General features: G+C 36.1%; 1 protein-coding gene across 2 annotated transcripts in view; it reads right to left on the bottom strand.

The window, feature by feature from the left end:
- NMI (N-myc and STAT interactor) overlaps positions 1–4030 on the bottom strand; it is a 32038-nt gene extending 28008 nt beyond the window's left edge. Inside the window, exon 1 of one of the 2 annotated variants that reach the window (XM_031960692.1) lies at positions 4009–4030. The gene's annotated coding sequence lies outside the window, so the exon portion shown is untranslated. Of the gene's footprint in view, positions 1–3885 lie in introns of both variants that reach the window. The other variant, XM_031960691.1, reaches the window with a different exon arrangement.
- Positions 4031–21644: the final 17614 nt, after the last annotated feature.

Here is a 21644-nt window from a genome sequence, read left to right as displayed (position 1 = left end):
GATAATGCTCAGGTCATTCCAAGATCTTGATCTATGATGCTCTACTTCTCTCTTTATTTATTTTCTATCATCTTACTTTTAAAAGGTACATCAAAAAACAAAGCAAAAAGTGAATATTAAAAACCAACTATCTGCTCATGTATTGGAAAGAATAATCAACTGGCTACCAATCCTGACTCCAAGTCTATCATTCTGCCAACCAGGAATATAAAGCCCTTCATACTATGGCCTCCATATACCCTTCTAGGCATACTTAATCTTACTCCTTTTTATATGTTCTTTATTTCTGTCCAAATTGGCCTACAGGTTGTTCCTATAACTCAGCATTCCATCTCCTATCTTTCTACGCCTCTTCAAATCATCTCTAATGACTTCAAAGCTTACCCCAGCCATCACTTTCTTATGTTTCCTGATTTTCCATTACTGGTCCCTCCTTCCTTATATTATCTCATATTTGTCTAATTAATTGTTGTTACATCCCCCAATAGAATGTAAACTTGAAAATAAGGATTATTTTTTGTTGACTGAATTCTCAACACTTATCACAGTATCTTACATAAAGTAGGGGCTTACTAAATGATTTTTGAAAGAATGCAAAAATGAAATTTTAATTTTCTCCTGGACCAATTAGTGCATGAATCTTACTTTTTATGAGATTGCTGGGAATAAAGACTAAGTCTAATTGAGTCTTTTTTATTGCCTTTCTGTTCTTATTCAATGATTGTTGAATTATCCAACCTTTACTCTGCCCAATCTAGATATGAAACACTCATGTAACACTGGTTAGATGACTTTACTTCTCTGAACCTCAATTTCTTCATCTGCAAAATGGGAAGGGATGGGAGTAGATGACCATTAAGGTTACTTTCAACTCTAAATATTTGGTGTTGTGTTTATTCCCTTCCTCCTCTAACTTTGTGCTCTAAAATGAATTTATTCTTAATAGGCATTTGAGGTATATTTTCATATTAATTTCTTAATTTAATGTCTTTATTCTACTAATGGAATGCCTTCTCTAGGTGCCATTATGTTAAATTCTCATTAGTTGCTCTCTGCTGAGGCACATAAAGTAGAATAGTGGAAATTTGGTTTCTAGTCCTAGCTCAGAGTTGTACTTGGATTAATTTGGGGAAATGGTTCAGGGCTTAGAGTAAGAAAGTTTAGATTTTGAATTCTAGCTCTTATGTTTACTACCTGTGTGACCATGGATTAAAAAAAAAAAATTATCTCTTATAAAACGAAAGGTTGGATACCTCCTGCCAGAGTACATGGCCTTAAAGGTACAATAAGGCACATAATTTTGGAGGTGCATGGCCAATGTAGAAATGTGTTTTGCTATTTTATTTATAGATCTGTTATGAGGGTCTTATCTGTTTTCTTTTTTTCCTATCTGTTAAATGCAGGGAGGAACAGTGGAAGGAGAGAGATAAATGCTTGTTAAAAAAGGCTTCATCAGATTGCCAAGAGTCGTTGACTTGAAAAAGATAAAGAACCTCTGGACCAGGCAATTCTAAAATTCCATGATTATAGCTATAATTTTTTATTTAAGAGCTTCTAAGCCAGAGTTCACAGTGAGAGGGTGTGCCCCATGTCTGGAATGCATTCCCTCTGCACCTCACTTCATATTGTTTCTCTTTACCAAGGGGCAGCTCAAACACCATTTTCTAAGCATAGCTTTTCATGATCTTTCTCTTGCCTTCCAATGAGTGCTAGGTTCTCCAAAATTGTTTGATTTCACTACTTTAACCTATAGTTATACCAGGTCACCTTATATTTATGGATTCACCTCATTCATTACAAACAGGATTGTTTCATTCTTTGTACATTGTAGGTGTTTAACAGGATTGACATTATTAAAATAGTATTTTGAGACTATTCTTTTGTGGGCATATGACTGTAAAGGAATAATATTCTATCATAACATATGACAAAAGAGTTGCTTTCAGAGAAAACTGGGACAATTTCTATGAACTGATATAGAGTAAACTGGAGCTAAGAGAACAATACATACAGTAACAACATAATAAAGACCACAACTTTGAAAGACTTGACAACTGATAGATACAATGAAGCAACTTGTTTCTTATTTCTTAACAGACAGGCAGATTCTAGATGCTGAATAATTCCTACATTTTTTGGACACAGCCAATGTAGAAACTTGTTTTACTTGGCTTTATTTATGTGTTACAAAAACTTCGCTTTGCTTTTTTCTTCTCAGTGGTGGAAAGTGGAGGTGGGAGAAGAGGCAATGAGATGGGGGGAAGGAGGGGAAGCAAGATTGTTAAGGGATTATTTTAATTGCCAGAAAAGAACTGAAGTAAGACCAGAGAGAAGTACAGAGAAACTATGGGACAGTTTTGAAAGCTACAGATTGAACTTATTTATATATTTATAAGGTAAAAGCAAGCTATTTATAATAAAGCATTTCACATGCAATTTTCTTTTTCTCTTCTATTACATATAATGCAAATGCCCTTGCTATTTGATATTTGTTAAATTAACAATTTAAAAAAATTAAAGAGCTTTCTTGTAAAACTCCTATCATATAATTTTGCATGTCACTTTTCCTCTGTGGATCACAGCTTCCTATCTGTAAAAATAATCTTTAAATCCTTTCTAATAGCCAAATCCTATTCTATCCTTCACCAATTAAAAAGGCAATTTGATTAAAAAAAAATATGTTGGAGAAGGGACATTTCACTTTTATAAATTTTCTTTTCAAATACCTGTACAATAATTATTATAAACATAATTAAATAAAAAGAGCCAAGAATTATATGGGGCCTACTTTGGCTGTTCCCATCTTTAAGAAATTTTTTAATGAAATTTTTTTCTTAAATATTTTTCAAGAAATGTATTATTTTAAGAGGTCCAATGAGTTGTACAGATATATAGTGGCAGATCAGGAATCTCCCATCCCACTTAATAAAATTGCCTTAATTCAGTCAGTGAAATTAAGATTTATGATACCTCATAGTATATGTTATTAGCATCCTCTCCTTCCTTCTTTTTTGATGGGAATGGTGATTTCATTTTATTGATATAGGGAGTTTTGATGGAAGAACTTTCTTTTCTGATAGGCATCTTCTTTACAATTTATAGTTTTAGAGTGGGAATTCTTAATCTGGGAAATTTAAAATATAAATATATCTTTTTGACAACCACATTTCAAAATAATCATTGCCTTTCCAATAATGTACATTTTGTTTTATGCATTTAAATACTGTAGTCTAAGAAAAAGTCCATAAGTTTCACCAGACTGTGAAATAGGGTCATATGGCATTTTTAAAATATTAAGAATTTTGACTTTGGAGAGTTTCCTCGGGCTTGAGAGGTTAGGTGAATTGACCAGGATCACACTGTCATTATGTATCACAAGAAGCCTCTGAACCTACTTCTTCCTGCTATTGCCACAGGTCAGCAATTGTTCAGCCTATTAGAAAGAAATGTCCACTTGTTCTAGGTTTCCACTGGTACTCCAGTAAAAAGATTTATGAAATTCTCTACTAAGATAACAAATTTTGAAAGACAGAAGAATTATGGAGGGACTCTCTTTTGGTTTCACTTTCAAAAGTGAAACAAAAGCTGTTCAGGAGTTTTCAGAGCCATGAAGAGGAAAGGGGTACGCTGAGAAAAGGGGCATTTAGCAAACAAGTCATTTAGCAAAGTGTCTTTCAGACAGATTTGTTCTCCTTATCCTTACTGTCAGTTAGTATCCAACCGAAAAAGCCTGGCTGATCTGCCAGTAACTTGGAAGTTACTGTGCCAAAGCTTTGAATGACAGTCCTTGCAGAGAGCAAACGATTTACCCCTTTCATCCCAAGTCAGAAACCTCAGGTTCCTCAGATTCCCAAAAGATTCCCCCATTATCTGCCTGCCCCGTACCTCCCAGTCTGAGCTCTATAGCTTGAGAATGAAGAACAGGGCAGTTGACAGCAGCAGCAGCAACAGCAGCTCAGGTCACACAAGTCCCTCTGGAAGCAATCATACTGAGAAAATGGGACTTACCCCAAAGTTTGGGCGGGGCTATTGGCACCAAACAGCTTTTCTCCTTTTCCTGGAAATCACGTGAAGATCTGTGGGAGGGAAAGGGAAAGGGAAAAGAAGAGAAACACCCAGTGGCATATAGTAATCTTTGTGTAGTTCTCTAGCCAGCTCCTTCCCAAAGGGACTTAAAGAGCTCATGGAGTTTCTCAAAAGAGTTTGTAATTCTGTTAGCTCATAGTGGGGATTCTCATCGCCCAAAAGGAAGCACCCAGGTTGAGAAGCTAGTGGTGGAAGGAAAGGAGGACAAGCAAGAATGGGGGATTTTTGCTTGTTTTTTGCTTTCAGCACTGCACTGAGCTTTCTCTTTACCTAGCAGGTTTTCTTTTGTTTTTTGTTAGTTTGTTTTAATGAGTGGGATGTTGCCATAGGGAATATTGTTACTTTAATGTGCTGAACTTCATCTTTTTTAAAAATTAAATCTTTTTCAATTAGTATTTATTTTCTCTTTCTCTCCACCTTCCCATTGAAAAAGACAAAAAGAGCAAAACTTTTTCTAACAAAGATTCCTAGTGAAACAAAACAAATTCCCATTTTGACTATGTCAAAAAAAAAATGTCTTTCTCATTCTGGATATAGAGTTCATCATCTCTTTATTGTTATGCCAGAAAAAATAAGGCAAGATAGAGATTAGAGAGTTTTTAATATTTTATTTGAGAGGGAGAGATTGTGCTGGGGACATGTTGCCCCCAGTGTTGATGTCTCAAAGCATCCAGTGAGTTCTCATATATATATGTGAGTGACATATATATGGCTTTAAGCTTGGGTAGATACACAAAGGCTAAAGCTGGGAGGGCTGGGGGGGAAAGGGGAAGCTAAAGAGAGGGGAAAGGGAGGGAAAGTCCAAACTCTGGTGAGCAGGAATCTCCAGGGAGGGACCACCATCAATCCAATTCTGACAGATTGGGGGTAAGATCATAAATTCTTACAAATTAGGAGGACTTAGGAGGTGTCCAACTAGGGCCAGGAAATCTGAAACTTAGAGATATAGACAATGCCAATTAGATATCTGAGATAGGACATCTGGAGTCTTATCTTTTGGAATGCCAAATCTCCACAGTCCTAATTATCTCAGTTCTAATGAACAGAAAAGGGGGATTGCAACCAGGGGGACTGAGGCAGAACAATTCAAGGAAACTGAGGCAGAACAATTGAGGGAAACTGAGGCAGGACAATTAGAGGAGACTATGGCACATTATCAGGTGTGGGCAGCATTATTTATCATTACTCTCCTGTAATGGTGGCTTGTCCAAGTTCTTAGGAGAGAGTTATATATTATCTGATATTTCCTTAAAAAAAAAAAAAAGAAAAATGATACCTTTTATATCAGTATGTTAGAAATAATACTCTTGATACTGAAAATCAGATATCAAGGAAATTTTATTAAAGAAGAATCTTAAGGAATTGTCTTCTGGCCAGAAGCAGGCCCCACTCCTCTTTGGGAAGAGGGAGCACTGAGTACAAAATGGGGGAACCTTTATACTTCCTCCTGTGATGCAGTTCCTTCCTTCAAATAAGGCATTGGTTCGTTTTATCCAGGTTACAAGTCTTTCTGATTTCTCCATTACAATGTTTCCTCTTAATATGTATAAAACATGCCTCCCCTCATCATACATCCTATGTTCAAAAATGGCTGAAAACAGTGCATTGTTTAATATTCAATTAGTCTATTAAGCAGTCCAGTAGTGATTTGGTCAAGTCAGGTCATTGACCCCAACTAGCTGAATTGGCTATTATCTTAAGTTTGGGGTTTTCGCAAAACCACAAGACTCTTTCTGATTGGCTGAATTCACCTGTGCCTTCCCAGCCTGCCTCCCTTCCCCCCCCCCCCCCCTCCCATTCCTTGTTTGCTCAAGGCTTCTATTGATCACTTTGTTCTGTGAATACTAATCTTCCTTAATCTCTCATATTCTGAAAACCTCCAGATGAGTGGTACTCACTATCCCAATCCCACACTATCTGAAAGCTTGCAACACTGTGGAAACCTAACTTTTCAGCATTTCTTACAAGCAAATATAGAAAGAAACTTCATAGTCAAGCCATTGATTTAGAAACTGGAGGCAACCACAAAAATTATCTAGTCTAATTCCCACTATAGTTCAGAAACTTTTTAACTTTTTCCACTTGTGACCTTTTTTCATCAAAAAAATTTCATGCAACTCTGGATATATAGGTATATAAAATAAGTATACAAATCAAACATTTATTGATAAAAATCATTTAAAAAACTTATTTTAAAACAATTCTTTGATATAGATATAATTTTACCATTTATTAAAGATGAAAACAAATTTGCACACTAATGAGATGGATGTGCTTATTTAATCTTAAAGAATTAAGTCTGGCCAGAATATTTGATAACTTTTAGTTGCCAAATTTTTCATGAACCCCACGTTCAATTATGTGACCTCATATTCCCAGTATAAGAAACTATGCTATAGTTAGTTGATCCCAAATCAAACTATGCTTCACATTACTCAAAAAAGTAATGGCACTTTCCCTTTCTACCTAGGCTCAGTAATCAAATCAATACTACAATATTAGCATTTTCATAGGAAAAGGCCCATCAATTGACTGCCTTATAAATCATTTGACTGTAGGTGTTCCTGGACTGGAACACTTATCCCAGGCTCCTCTTAATATAAGTATTGTCTCTCCTTATTAAAAATAAATGACTAAAATCTGGGACTCTCACTTTTCTATTTGTATACCCAGTATTTAGAACAGTATCTAGCATTTAGTAAATTTTTAATAAATGTTTTTCATTTATTCAACGTTCATATTACTGATTAGGAAACCAAGAGTCACTATGTGATGTGCCCAAGATCAAATAGACAGTAAGCAGCAGAGTCAGGATTTGCATCCTGGTCCTCTTGACTTAAGACAGTGCTCTTTCTGAATCAAGAAATATTAGTCAGTGGACAATCATATATTAAGCATATACTATGTGCCAGACACTATACTAAGCCTAAACCCTAGATATAGAAAGGCAAAAATGGCTCCTGCCTTCAAGGAATTCATATTCTAATGCAAAAGACTATATATATATATATATATATATATATATATATATATATCACTAGGATTTAGAAGTATCAGGAAAAACTTTCTGAAGGTGAGATTTTAACTGATACTTGAAGGAAGTCAGGGAAATAGGATAATGAGATGAGGAAGTAGAGTACTCAATGTGTGGGATACCACTAGTGAAAATGTATAGGAGTCAAGAAGATGAAGTGTATATGAGAGGAACATTAAGGAGGCCCGGGTAACTATTATAAAGTTTATGGAAGAGAGTAAAGTATAAGACTGGATACATAGTGATGAGGTTCTCAATGGTGTTTTGGACACAGAGAAATTAAGAATTGATCCTTGAGGCAAGAAGGGAGAAGGCACTGATAGAGATCAGTTTAGCTCCATGGTTCCATCTTCTGTGGGTTGTCCATTCTGACAATGGTATGTCAAACCCTTGAGTCACATCTGATGGGCCATCAGAGAGTTATGGAAATCCCCTTTTGGTCAGAGGCACAGATTCTTCATGAAAGAATTCACAAACCCGCAGAGTTTAGGTGGCAAAAATGGAAGTTTATTGTTGAATGAGAAGTCAGCTTTGCAAAGAGACTGACTTCATGGTGGCAAAGTCTTGTTAGGGAAATGGAGGCTGGCACTGAGAATGTCTTCTCAGCGGGCAGGGGTCCAGACAGGCAGCTATACCAAGGGACAAGGCATAGTCCTGCTTTAGACATTCTGCAAAGAAGTGAGTTTAGAATTGCCTTTTGATAGGGAATCTTGAGGCTCCAGTTTCAGGTTGAAAAGAAAGCCACAGTCCCCAGGCCTAGATCTCCAATTGAATGAGAAATGACTTTTGAAAGCTTCTGGAATTTGGAATTTCCTTAAAAGAGTATCAGTGGGGTGATTTGCCTTAGAAAAGGTCAGTCATGAGGATATGCTCTGTCTCATAGACTCTCTGGAGTCTGGGGAGATATGCTTCCCAGGAAGGCCTGAGATTCGAATCTCCCTTCTTTACAGATCAAAGGGTACACAATTTTAGAGTGTTAATTTTACAGATTAAAGGAAACACAATTTCACACCCTTGTCACATCCTCCATAGAGGTCCTGAACAGTCTCACCTTGCCATACCTTGTCAGAAATCCCAGTCATGTCCCTGAGCTTAAATTTTCTCTATAAAATCTATTTATGGGCCATCCCATGACTGCTGCCTTTCCTTAAGTCAGTCTGTCATGGCAGTGTTGTGCCACAGTTCCCTCTAATTGTCCTGCCTCAGTTTCCCTGAACTGTTCTGCCTCAGTTCCTTTTATTGTTCTCTCTAAATCCCCCTGGTTGCAACACCTTTCCCTGCTGCTCATCAGGACTGTGATAATTAGGGCTGTGGATATCTGGCATTCCAAATGATAAAACTCCTATCTCAGATACCTAATTGGTATCTCTAAATCTCAGACTTCCTGGCTCTAGTTTGACACTTCCTAAATCCTCCCAATTTGTTAGAATTTATGGTCCTATCCCCAACTTGTCAGAACTGGATTAATGGTGGTCCCTTCCTAGAGATTTCCACTCACCAGAGTTTGGACTCCCCTCCACCTCTGCCCTTGTCTACCTGAGTTTAGAGTCATATATATTTCATGGGAAACTCACCTTTGCTGGATGCTTTGAGACAGCCCTGGGGGCAACATGCCCCCAGCACAATCTCTCCCTCTCAAATAAATTATTAAAAACCCTCTAATCTCTATCTTGCCTCAGTTTCTCTGGCATTACAGCAAGCACTCTGTCTTAAGATGTCTTTTTTTCCTTCCCCTATTCCTCATGGTACCTCCTCTCTCTTCATTATGTTTCCCAACCCCATTTCTCCTTTTTATAGCTAACTTTTAGGGTGTTATGTCCCTTTCAGGAAAACCCCTTTCAATGATCTCCCTCTCTATTTTATTTTTTACCATTCTTGGTGTCTATTGTATCCCTTCATTTTATCTGTAACCTTTTGCCTAAATAAATCTGGCCAAAGAGAATGGCCATTGTGAATTCTTCACATGACTGAACTCCAACTTTTGGTACCTACCATCATCTGGTGTCTACATCAACCACATCATTTTGATCTTCAAACAACATCTGTAGGAAGAGTACAAATTATGAATCGCTTTGAAAACCAGACAGGATTTCCTATTTGATCCTGGAAGTCATGGAGAACCATTAGCATTTATCAGGTAGGGAGTCACTTGATCAGATCTGAGCTGTAGAAGGATCAATTTGTCAAATGAATAGAAGAGTGACTACAACAGGGGAAAGACTTGAGGCAGAGAAACCAACCAGAAGGTATTGCATTAGTTCAGGTATAAGATAATAAGGGGTTGCACCAGTGTATTGGCAGGGTCAAAGCAAAACAAAGATTGTATAGGAGAGATGTTTCAAAGGTAGAATCAATAGGACTTAGCAACAGATTAGACATAGGAGTGGGGGAGTAAGAAAGAGGGAGAACTCAAGCATGACTCCTAAATTGAAGGTCTAAGTGATTGGGAGGCTGGTAGTGCCCTTGACAGTGATAAGAAAGTTGAGAAGAAAATTGCAATTGGGGGAGAAAGATAATGATTCCATAATGGGAAATTTTAATTTTAAAATATCTATGGCACATCCAGTTTGAGATGGCAAATAAGCAGTTGGACATGCAAAAATGTTGGTCATCAGAGTAATTAGGACAAGATAAATTGAGAATCCATTGTAGAGATGATAATTAAATCCATGGGTGCTGATGGGATTACCAAGTCAAATATTATAGAAAAAAGAAGAGAAAAACCAGGAAAAAGCCTTGGGGGACACTCATCATCATCTGGCATGACCTAAATGAATATTCCACAAAAGAAACCAAGAAGGAGCAGTGTTAAGGAAACTTAGAAAGAAAAGAGAAGACTAATTAACCATGGCAAAGGCTGCAGGACAATCAAGAAAGTCAAAGATTGAGAAAAGATTATTAAATTGGACAGTTAATAGCTTATTGTAACTTAGAAGAGAATATTTTTGGTTGAATGATGAGGTGGGAAGTCAAAGTGGAAATAATTTGGAAGAGTTAGAGGAACAGAAGTGGAGGTACTCATTGTAGATGACTATCTCAAGGAGATTAGCCATGAAAAAGAGATATAGAACAATAATTATCAGAGATGGACATACCAAGCAAGGGGTTTTGAAAATGAGGGAGATATGGGCATGTTTATTGGCATAAGAAAAATGCCAGTTGACAGGAAGCAATTAAAGATTAGTGAGAAAATGGAGAAGATTGAATTAATTACATTCCCAAACAATTGTTAAGTAAAACTTTCTGTATGTATGATGGCAACAGATGGTACATGTAAGTCCTGTAGCAGTTTACTATTTGTGAACAGAAGGGCTGCTGTAACTTTAATGATTTGGTACCATTATTATACATTTCATTTGACTAGAGTTTTGCTGCCATCTAATGTGCCTTTATTGAAATAGTTATAGTCAGTGCATACGATGTTCCTTTGGCTCTTCACTTGGTATCACTTCATACAAAAATATACATATTTCTTCGAATTGTTCATATTTGCTTCTCAGATACCACAATTTGTTTAGCCATTTTCTTGTCATTGAAAGATTTATTTCCTATGATAAATATTGCTACTTTTGTGACTTAGCAGAAATATATTTCTACTAAACTTTGAATTATTTAAAAACACAAACCAGTGGTTCTCAAACTTTCATTCCTCATGATATGCTGGGGAGAATCAAGCATATGCAGGTAGTTGCAAGTGTGAGTTCCACACTATTTATGACAAACAAAATTGGTGGCACATTAGTGTGTTCTCCCACCCCCTCATACACACTCTTTAAGAACCACTGATGTATGATACATAGATAATACTAATATGCTGTTCAGTTGTACTGAAATGTTTTTTTTTTCTTCTTTTCTTTTTTAATCTTGTAGAGAAGGAATAACTCCCTGGGTAAAGTAAAAGAGAAGAATATATTCAGAATTAAAGATTGTATATAAACAAAAGCTACCAATAAAAATAAAATAAGTACAGAGGACAAAAGAAAAAATAAAAAGAATAAAAAGCATGGATTTACTGAACACCTACTGGTGAGTGATACTATTTATACAAATAAAAAATGAAACAGTTCTTGCTCTTAAGGAACATCCAAACTATTAGCAGAAATAATATACAAATTGAATAAAGTGAATTGTGAAAGCTAAGATGGAGACACTCAATTCTAAGAACTGAGTGAAGGTTGGCTGTGCCTCAGGGCCAGGTTTTTTAATCCTCCAGAGATCACGTGGTTTCCAAGGAATAGGTCCGTGTAGGCCTTTTCTTTGTGAGACTAAATTAGGACCATCTTGGCATTAAAACTCCCATAATAAAGTAATTTAGCAATCCTAAAAATGTGGTTGGGTTAGAAGTTTTTTTTCTCATTTATGACTAGAATGTGAGGTCATTTGTCCTGGCTAATCAGGGCAAAGATCCAGCTTATAGGGAGTGTTAGCCCAGGCCCCTTATATAATTCTTGTCTCTTAACTGGGCCCCATCTCTCCTTGTCTGACTGCTTTTTGGGAGGGAAACGCCCTTTCTCTCAAGATTTATCTTGAGAAATCTGCTGAATTTATTTGATTTATTTGACCTGGTGGTCTTTATCCCACACAATGTGAATATATAAATATATACATTTATGTCTGCATATATGTACATTTTATATGCACACATAAGTGTGTGTGAGTGTGTGTACACATTGAGAGGAAGGGATGGGAGTGTGAAGGGGACTGCCACTTGTTGAGTTTTGATGAAAATAAGGGATTCTATGAAGTCGAGAGGAAGCAAAATGAGCATTACACACACAAGGCAGGACTATTGCAAATGGAGTGCTGAATACAAGAAATAGAGAAAAGGACAATTTGACTGGATTATAAAATGCAAGATGAGAAGCAATCTAATGATGAGGCTGTTAGATTGCCTTTTAGATAGTTGGGAATTTTTTTAAATGATAGTATATGAATGAAACGGTATATTGTTGTGGGATAAAAAAAAAAAAATATATATGACCACAGAGGCTTCTAAGTAGTAGGAATTGGAGTAAAGAGAATTGAACCAGGAAAACAATTTATACAAGAATAGAAACTGTTGTTGCATTTTTTTTCCTTTTGCTAGAAACACAGTACAATGTTCCTTTAGCTACTTTAATTTTTTCTTTTCCAAAGGAAAGCTGCTCCTACTGGCTCTCCCCTCACTCCTAGTCCCCTTTTTTCATTTGTTATTCCTTTTCCTTTGAGATCTTGTTAGTTTGTTTTTCTGGTTAGTTGGTTAGTTGGTTAAATTTCAAGGGAAATTTAAGAAAATTGAAACTCTCAAGGACAACAAAGAATAACTAAGGGTGGGAGTTATCTCTCCCAAAAGAATCCTTGTGGGCAGGGAGTCGGGTTTAGTAATTAGGAGTGGTCACCCGAGATTTGAAAAGAATTTTTTGTTCTTTGTCCCTAGCCCTCCACAGTTAATTTTCACCCTTCTAGATGTAAGCTCCTTGAAGGCAAGGACTGGCTTTAATGAGGGGTGGAGATTTGCTTCCAGCTACTTCTGATTAATGGGAATCAGGACTTGTGCTTCAGGATAGGAAATAAAATACTGCCTTTGGAGTTTGAAAGTCTACTAACTTAGGCACCTATTTCTGCAGGAATGTAAAATAAATCTTTTCTGCATGCATCAGTGAGTCAGAGGAGTTCTAGGTAAGGTATTTTGTTTCTTATTTATTCCCTCCTCATCCTTTTCCTCGCATTTAGCCAAGTAGATCCCCTCTTTCTCTCTTCCCCTTTAGCTAGTCCTATTCATCAGGGTTTTTTTATTTCATTTTTTTTCCAAAAAGGATTTTTCTCACTATCTTCATTTTTTCTCACTGTTCTAAACGCCTATTCCCTTACTCATGAACCTCATAATAATCTTTTTTCTCTGGATTCCTCATGTAGTCAAAAGGTTTCTAAATATCCATTTTAGACTCTTCCGCTAGGCACTTTGCCTCATAGATTTCCCTTTTCCATTGTGCCACGTGTCAGAAAGAGTGCAGACCCAAGATAGGCCGCCTCCCCCATCATTCATGATCTCTGATTTACTTTCGTTACTTTCCCCTCCACTTTTGCTTTAAAGACTCCTCCCTAAATTCGCGCTCTCCTACTCACCGTGTAAGTAGTTGACGCCAAAATTTCCAATTTCCTTCCTTTTTTGGAAGAGTAGATTTTTCAAGCATAAAGTCCCCCATAGCTCACCTAGTATACTATCTCTCTTTACTCATAGAAGTATTTCTTTTCTCCCCTTCCCTTTTTCCAAACTCCCTCACCCACTCCCTTGTAGGCTCTTCATTTCTGAGATCACAGAGATCATTTTGCTCTCATTGTTAGCCCTTGATTTGACGCTGGCTCATCACACGCTCCTCTCCATTACCTGATCCCCTCTTTTAGTTTCATGTGTTCTTCCCCTACGTTTCCCTCCCCCCAAAAAAGAACTTGATTTACTTGAAGGATGTTAATCAGATTTTATCCATAATGCCTTAGTCTATCTCTTCATTGTTGGTCAGCTAGATGGCGCAATGAGTCGAGTGAGGAGCCTGAAATCAGGAATTCCTCCTGAATTCAAATCCGAACTTTAATAAGTATTAGCTGTATGAACATGGGCAAAACCTTTGGGTCTCAGTTTCCTCAGCTGTAAAATGAGCTGGAGAAGGAAATGGCAAACCACTATTCTTGTATCTGCGAAGAAAATCCCAAATGGGTTACAAAGAATTGGACACAAATGAACAAAAGCAACAGCCTCTTCACTGTTGTCTCTGCCAGATTTCTACCTTCACTCTTCTCTCCTGTTCATTTAGAAAACGGTCTTTTACTGGTCATTCTATTTTCACTGTAGTAGTTAGTGTCTTTGCCTGTTTGTATTTAATTCATTTCTCTTGAATTTCAGTTGTTTAGTATGTTTAAGAGGTAAGTAATCTTTTCAGTTCTAGTTTTCTTTCTAAAAAACGTTTCAAAGTTTTTTTTATTAGTGAATGTCCATCTTTTTTCACATAGAATATTGGTAATAGGTGAGATCTAGTATAGAACTATCTCTGTGTGTGAGATGGACTAGAGAAGTAGCTCTTGAGGTTTGAGGAGATTAAAGAATTGAAGTTTAAGATATTTGAGGGATCATCAACATGAACAAATGAAATCCCATTAAGCAATGGTAAGGGTTGGGAAGATGAGCCTACATGTTTATTTATTTACTCATCCACTCATTCATTCAAAAATGTTAAGACTAGCCCAGAATTAGAGTTTCTATTCTATCATGTTCCAGTTAATCAAATGTCAGGAAATTATTATCTTCTCCCCAGTCCCCTAAAAAAAAAAAAAAAAAAAAAGCAAGAAAACCAAATTCCCATAAATTTTTTAAGTGTAAAAATATGTATGAGATTTTGGAGAAGAATTGAGAGGGGTGCCAATTAAAAATGACTGACTATACAATTTCAATTCATCCAATGTACTTTTTTTTTTTTTTAAGTACACGATGTGCCTGCGGAGAGCAGATTATCCATCAAACAATGGTAGGGTGGAAACTCCAAATAAACAAGAATGTCAAATTTTGGGAAATCTCTGTAATGTACAAGTTTGTATCATCCTCATGCATTTAGGAGGAGGAGGGAGAAGTTTGGAAGTGAGACAAATACTTTATTGTATGTCTTTTGCAATTTCCCCAAGGAATTGTGGAGATGAGAAAGCTGTAATGTTTTATTTGTTTCTATGTACAAAATCACAACAACGTAAGCTTTTCTTGGCAAACTAATTTTGTTTTGTTGTGAAGATAGTAAATAAATACTTCACTAGGTGTGAACATTTACTGTGCTTATAAAAACAGCTGGTCCATTTCAAGAACTTCCACTTCCCTTAATAATACTCAAGAGCCAAGTTGGAAAAAGTGGATTATTCAACAGCTAGACTGAAGGGGTATTATCATTAAGATTTAAAAGCACAAACTCCTTTATGTACTTGAGAGAATATTAAGTCAATGGAGGTTAAATATTATTAATAAGATTTGGGGAAACTGATTCACTTCTCAATTTTTTAAAAGATAAAGTTCACAGCTCTGAGAAATTCTCTCTACAATCTCACCACCACAGTTAAAAACTTTTTATTACTTCTCTTTCAAACTACCCTTGTGGTAGGACAGACCATTATTTATGTTGAAACAGAGTCCAAGTTTTCCAGCTGGAAGCAGCCTTGGCCCCTATCTAGTAATGAGTCCTTCCAACAGTGCTGAATGCTGGTATATTCCATGTGCTATGAATTAGAGTTCTGTGAGAAAATGTCAATACTGGCAATATTTTCCTCTCTAAATTATTAAATATGAAATTATTCATATCCCCAAAGCATTTACTACATGCAACATTTTTGTGTAAAAAAATAGTTTTCATATTTTACTGATATTTCTCTAACTTTCCGTCCATTATTTATGAGTTCTGTCAATATATTTCAAGTCCCAGAACTATTCTGTTGCCAAGGAGAATTCGGAAGCATTGGTTCATTCTAATTTCTTTATTTTACAGAGAAATACTGTCAGGCCCCAAAAGAGGTGAACTGAAGGGAGAACTGAATTATAACCCCTGGTGATTTGATACAATCAGGACTCTTATATTGATTGAATTTCTATATAGAAGAAACTGAATGGGCAAAACTTTATTGGAATAGAGTGGCAGATGGTGGGGGAAGAGAGGAAGAGAATGGTGAGTAAAGAAAATAGGGAATAGTGGGAAACTAATTTCAATCCAATAGACAATCTCATAAAGGGGACATTAAAACTTATCATGCATCAATGTCCTATTTATCCCTTTAGGAAGTGTGAACAGTTTCTTTGATGGAATTGGAAGGACAATTTGCCATTGGAAGGCCAAAATTTGACTATATATATAATGACTTAAAAGCTAAGAGTGCCAGTCCTGCATATGATCAGAAACATAGGAAAAATAGGAGGCAATTTTATGGAATGAGATCTCTATCTAATCTTCTATTAGAGGGCAACAGGAGGAATTCTCTTCCCACTCTCCCCATGTCTTGTAGCAGAGGTATTCATTCAATAGAATGAACCACATTCAGCAGGAAACAATTGAAACAAATAAATAGACAGATAGACATTAGGAGCAGCAGCTGAAAAGACCATGAACCCTGACAATTGAAAACAGATCCAAACATGGAATGAAGGAAGAATTAGCCCTGCAGTTGGGAGTAGAACTTCAGAAAGAAGCAGACCTAAGTCCACTTGAGTGAACTGCTCAAATGAGAAACTATTCTGCTTTGACAGTAATGGTGTTTACTTTTAAAGGTAAGCACAGAAGCAGGGACTTAAGAACCATTTTTGGCCATTGAAATTCACAGAAAATTCTGAACCTCAGGAATCAGTACTCTGTGGAGACCCAATCTGCAACCTCTTAGTTCTGAGGTAGAGGATAGATAGGGAGACAAAGAGTAGGTACAAAAATTGTAATTATTTTCTAGAAGTTTGTATTCTAATAGTTTTGAGGGGTAAGATTAGATTTATGGGCTTAAAGGCAACACATGTTTTAGTCTGAATTATTGTAAAACAATACAGAGATGTACTCTGGGTTCATTAAGATGGACATATGTATTGAGTGAGTAACAGACATTTCACTTTGCTAAGATAAAGCAAAAACTCAGTGCTTATTGACACCTATATATTCCTGTGGTTAGGTAACTGTCAAAAATGATTGTCACTTGAACTAAGAACTGCATCTTTAGAAGCTATATAAAAAGAGAGGAGAAAAGATTCTCCCTCTGTTGTACAATTCTGATTGGAACAGACATAGCACTAATTATCACTTGAATTTCCAGAAGGGGGTAGAGGGAGATGTCCCCATCAACCATGACAAATATGAATTATAAGCATATAACAGCAAAAAATATGAATTGCCTATATGATCCTGCAATAGATCAAGTTTCTGCTGATTCTACTTTTTGTTTTCCTATTCCTGAGCACCAATGACCAAACAGAAATCTTGAGAACTGTTTCCAGTCACAGGAGCTATTTTGTGAATTTTAGATTTACTGGGATTCTGAGTCAGTGCCAGTTTCCCAAGAATGTGATTCCCTGCACATTTAAAAATTTTCAGAGCCTATGATCATGCCAGGAAGAAGATACTAACTAAGATACTAACTAAGTAATCTAAGATACTAAGATACTAACTAAGATACTTAAGAAAACTGAAGTGTTGTACTCTCTGGCCAGGAAATCTGGAGTTGCTCAGGCTGATATATCTGAGATGAAAGTAAAATACTTGTTTAGCATTTGTATAAAGTAGGAGTAGAAATAACAGATTTATAACAACAGGGTTATTGTTTCACAGTTTAAGTATTTGTTAATAAGCACTTATGAGGGTTTTTTTTTTTTTTTTTTTTTTTTTTTTTTTTTTTTAAACATTTCTTTTATAGTGGAAGAACTGTCCTCCACCTGATATTCCCTTTGCATTTTGAGTACCTTTTTAGAAGAGACCCTTTCAGGGAGATCCTAAAGCCATACCAAAACTTTATTATTAAAATTTCCCAGTATTCTTCTCCATTGTAGGAATATAGAAAGCTTTCACTTCCTTTCTTCTTCTTAACTCTCTAGAGTCCGGTGTCTAACCTCAAAAATGCTCTTAATTCCCAAAACTAATGCTCTTCTTCCCTCCCCCTTCCCCCACTCCCCCCATTCTCAATTTTCTTAATCTTTCGAAGCCTTGGATACAATTGATCATCCTTTTTCTCTTGTTTGTCTCCCTATATGACCACTCCTTAATCAGCCTTGATGGAGTTTTGCATACCTACTACCCCTGGGTTTCTTGGGCCATCCTCTCTTCTCCTTATATACTGTTTCACTAAGTGATCTCATTGGAGCCCAGAGATTCCATGGTCAATCTCTATGCTGATGATAATTAAATGTTATCAGGCTCTCTCACTTCTCACCTGATGTCCAGTCTCACATCTCCAATTGCCTACTAGACATCTCAAACTGGATGTCCCATATTCATCTGAATTTCAATATGTCCAAAACAGACCTCATTATGTTTTCTCCCACATCTTCCCTTCTTCTTAACTCACTTATTAGTGTTGAGGATATTGTCATCTTCCTAATCATCCAGAATCAAAATCTAGATGTCATACTGGATTTCTCAGGCTCACTCCCCCCATCCAATCTATTGCCAATCCCTGTGGCTTTTACTTTAACAATGCTCATACATGCCCCTTTTTCTCTTGATACTACCATCACCCTAGTGAAGGCTTTCATCACTTTACACTTCAACTATTCCAACTGCCTGCTGATTAGTCTTTCTGCCACAAGTCTCTCTTCATTCCAGTCCATCCTCCATTCAGCTGTCAAAATGATATTCCTAAAATGAACGTCTGTGTCACACACATACACACCCCAACTCTGATCAATAAACTGGCAAAGAAAGCACTTCATAATTTGACCTCCTTCTGCCTTTCTAACCTCATACTTTACTCTGCAATCCAATTTACACTGGCCTCTTTGCTTTGTATAATACTGTCCATCCCCTGGTGTGTTTTCATTGGCTTTCCCTCATGCCTAGAATTCTCTCCTTCATTCTCTACATCTCTTGGCTTCCCTGACTTTCTTTAATCCTGGATTAAACCTTTTATAAGAAGCCTTTTCTGATCCCATTTAATTCTGGTCTTGATTATCTTAAGGTATTCTGTAGTTAGCATGTTTGTACATCATTGTTTACATGTTGTCTTCCCATTAAATTGTGAGCTTAAGGACCAGGATTTGTTTTTTTGTTTTTTGTTGTTGTTGTTTTTTTTTTTTTTTTTTTTTTTTTTTTTTTTTTTGCTTAAGGCAATCAGAGTTAAGTAACTTACTCAGGATCACACATCTAGCAAAAAGATTCTAGGATTCAATCCTGATTCTTCTGACTCCAGGTTGTGTTTTCCCCACAGTGCCACAGATGCTTTTTGTATGTGCAAATGGCTCATATTGCCAGTCAAGTGTAATACTGGCTATGTCCTTAAGTCTTTGAAGTAGTCATGCCCCATATAATGACTATCTAGTTATAACTTAAGGTAAAAATTTGACTTGAACTTCTCCCATATTAATACAGTGACTAGTTGCTTTGTTAGTATTACCTACTGTGAATTAGTTGATATTTTCTAAAATTTGAACTGTGACCAAAGATTTTCCCACATTGATTACATTCATAGGGCTTCTCTCTAGTAGGAACTTTGTAATAAGATCAGAACTTTCTCTAAAGATTTTCTACATTTATTACATTAGGTATAGATTTTCAGATATTCAAAAATGGTATATAACCTTGGGCAAGACTTTCCCACATTTATTAAACTCGTGATTTTATTTTAATGCAAATTATTTAGTGTCAAATAAGATTTATGTGAAAATTAAAGCCCTTTTTATATTACTTTTCTTTTTTGAGTTAAATTTATTTATTTTTAAAAAATAAGAAAAAAAGAAAAATAGAAACAGAATACAAAACAAAAGAGAATATTGTCACATGCCCAGAAAAACATCGGGAAAGAGTCAAAATATATAACGACAAATTACCAGATCAAGTAAGTATAAAATTTAGTAGAAGAAATTATATTCATGAATGTCCATTTTTTTCTTTACTTCCTTGTAAATTGTTCTTTTTGTTCTCGGCTGTATACTTTTTTGTATTTTATTCTTCCCCCTCCCCCCTTTTTATCCCCTACAATCCCCAAGCAGGGCTATAGTTAAGAAAGGATATATTTATGTATACATATGTGGATATACACACACACACACACACACACACACACACATATCTTTCCTATCCCTGATGACCCTTCTTAATTCTATTCCTTAACTTGCCTTGTTATTATTAACCTCTCCAGATCTTGTCTTCTTTCTTACCTTATCCTTTGCTTCCCCATCCATCCATTCCTTCTTCCCTTATTTCTTTATAGATTTTGGAGGGTGCTATACCCTTCATGGTATACATGTAGTGTTGCCTATTTAATCCATTCCTGATGTGAGTAAGTTTTCAGAACTATAAACCCTCCTCCCCACTAATGCCTTTGTATCTATTCTTCCTCTGCACCTCATTTGTATAACTTGATTACAATTTTTATCTGAATTCTGCCCCAATCAAAAAAGATAGATTTTTAAATTTTTTAAATTAATTTATCTATTAGTTAAAGCCTTTTATTTATAAAGCATATGCATGGGTAATTTTTCCAATACTGACCCTTGCAAAATCTTTTGTTCCAAATGTTCCCCTCCTTTCCCCCACCCCCTCCCCTAGCTGGCAGGTAGTCCAATACCTGTTAAATATGTTGAAATACATGTTAAATCCAATCAATCTTTTGAGCTACCCTATTAAGTTTGGATTTGGTTGATAGAAAGTCTTGAAAATCTGCAAGTTTATTGAATGTTCATTTTTTCTCATTTAATATTATATGTTATATATTTTGCTGGATATGTTTTTGGCTGCAGGCTGAATTCTTTTGATTGTCAGTAGAGATGATTTCAGGAGCTGTAGTTTTTTATTGTGACTGTTGATAAATCCTATACAATTCTAATTGTAGCTCCAGTGTTTTGAATTGTTTTTTGTTTTCCCTTGTTTCTTATAAAATGTTCTCTTTGATCTGGGAATTTCAAAATTTGGCAATAATATTCCTGTGTGCTTTCCACAAAGGATCTCATTGAAGTGATAATGGGTGAATTTTTCTATTTCTACTTTCTCCTCATGTTCTATCACTCCTGAAAAATTTTTTTTTTTTTGCATTACTCCTTTCATTATTGTGTCAAGGTTCTTTTTTTGGTCACAACTTTCAGGTAGTCCAATTATTCTTATATTTTTTCTTCTTTATCTCTTCTTCATACCTGTTTTTCTTATAAGATGTTTTACATTCTGTTCTAATTTTTCATACTTTATAATCTGTTTTGCTATTTTTTGTACTCTCATAGCTTCACTGGCTTCCCCTTGCCCAATTCTAATTTTCAAAAAATTATTTTCATTTTTGAGAGACTATCTCCTTTTGTAGTTGGTTAACCTTTTTTTCCATAATCTTCCTGTTTTTTCTCGAGTGGTCTTTCTTTCTTTTTTTTCTTTCTTTCTGTTTTTCCTCAATGTCTCTCATTTGATCTACAAATTCTTTCTGGGCAGGAAGCCATTTCATATCTTTCTTTGGGGTAAAAGGTTTTTTTACTTTGGTGTCCTCCTCTGAAGATTAAACTTGATCTTCCCTATTCCCATAGTATGTTTCTGTGATAGGGTTCTTTCTTTGCCTTTTCTTTTCCTTTCTTTTTTTAAATAAGAGGTATTAGTGTAAGCACCTCTAATCCTGGAGTAGTGGGTGATGGTGCCTCTAGCTTCACCTCAGCTGTCTCTTCTGACCAGGAACCCCAAACCAAGAATTCCCTTCTCCAGCAAGTGTCCACAGACAACAGTATTGCTGCCTCTGCACATCAGGAAACTGATGGTTCCCTGTCACCCAGTGCCATGTTCCTACAGCACAGCTGGACTTGGCATTCCTAATCAGCTGAGGTTCCTTCAGCCTTTGTGGTATCAGACTATAACTCCAC

The sequence above is a fragment of the Sarcophilus harrisii genome, chromosome 3 (assembly GCF_902635505.1).
Source record: "Sarcophilus harrisii chromosome 3, mSarHar1.11, whole genome shotgun sequence".
Taxonomy (NCBI): Eukaryota; Metazoa; Chordata; class Mammalia; order Dasyuromorphia; family Dasyuridae; genus Sarcophilus; species Sarcophilus harrisii.
This window is presented reverse-complemented; position numbering and strand designations above follow the sequence as displayed.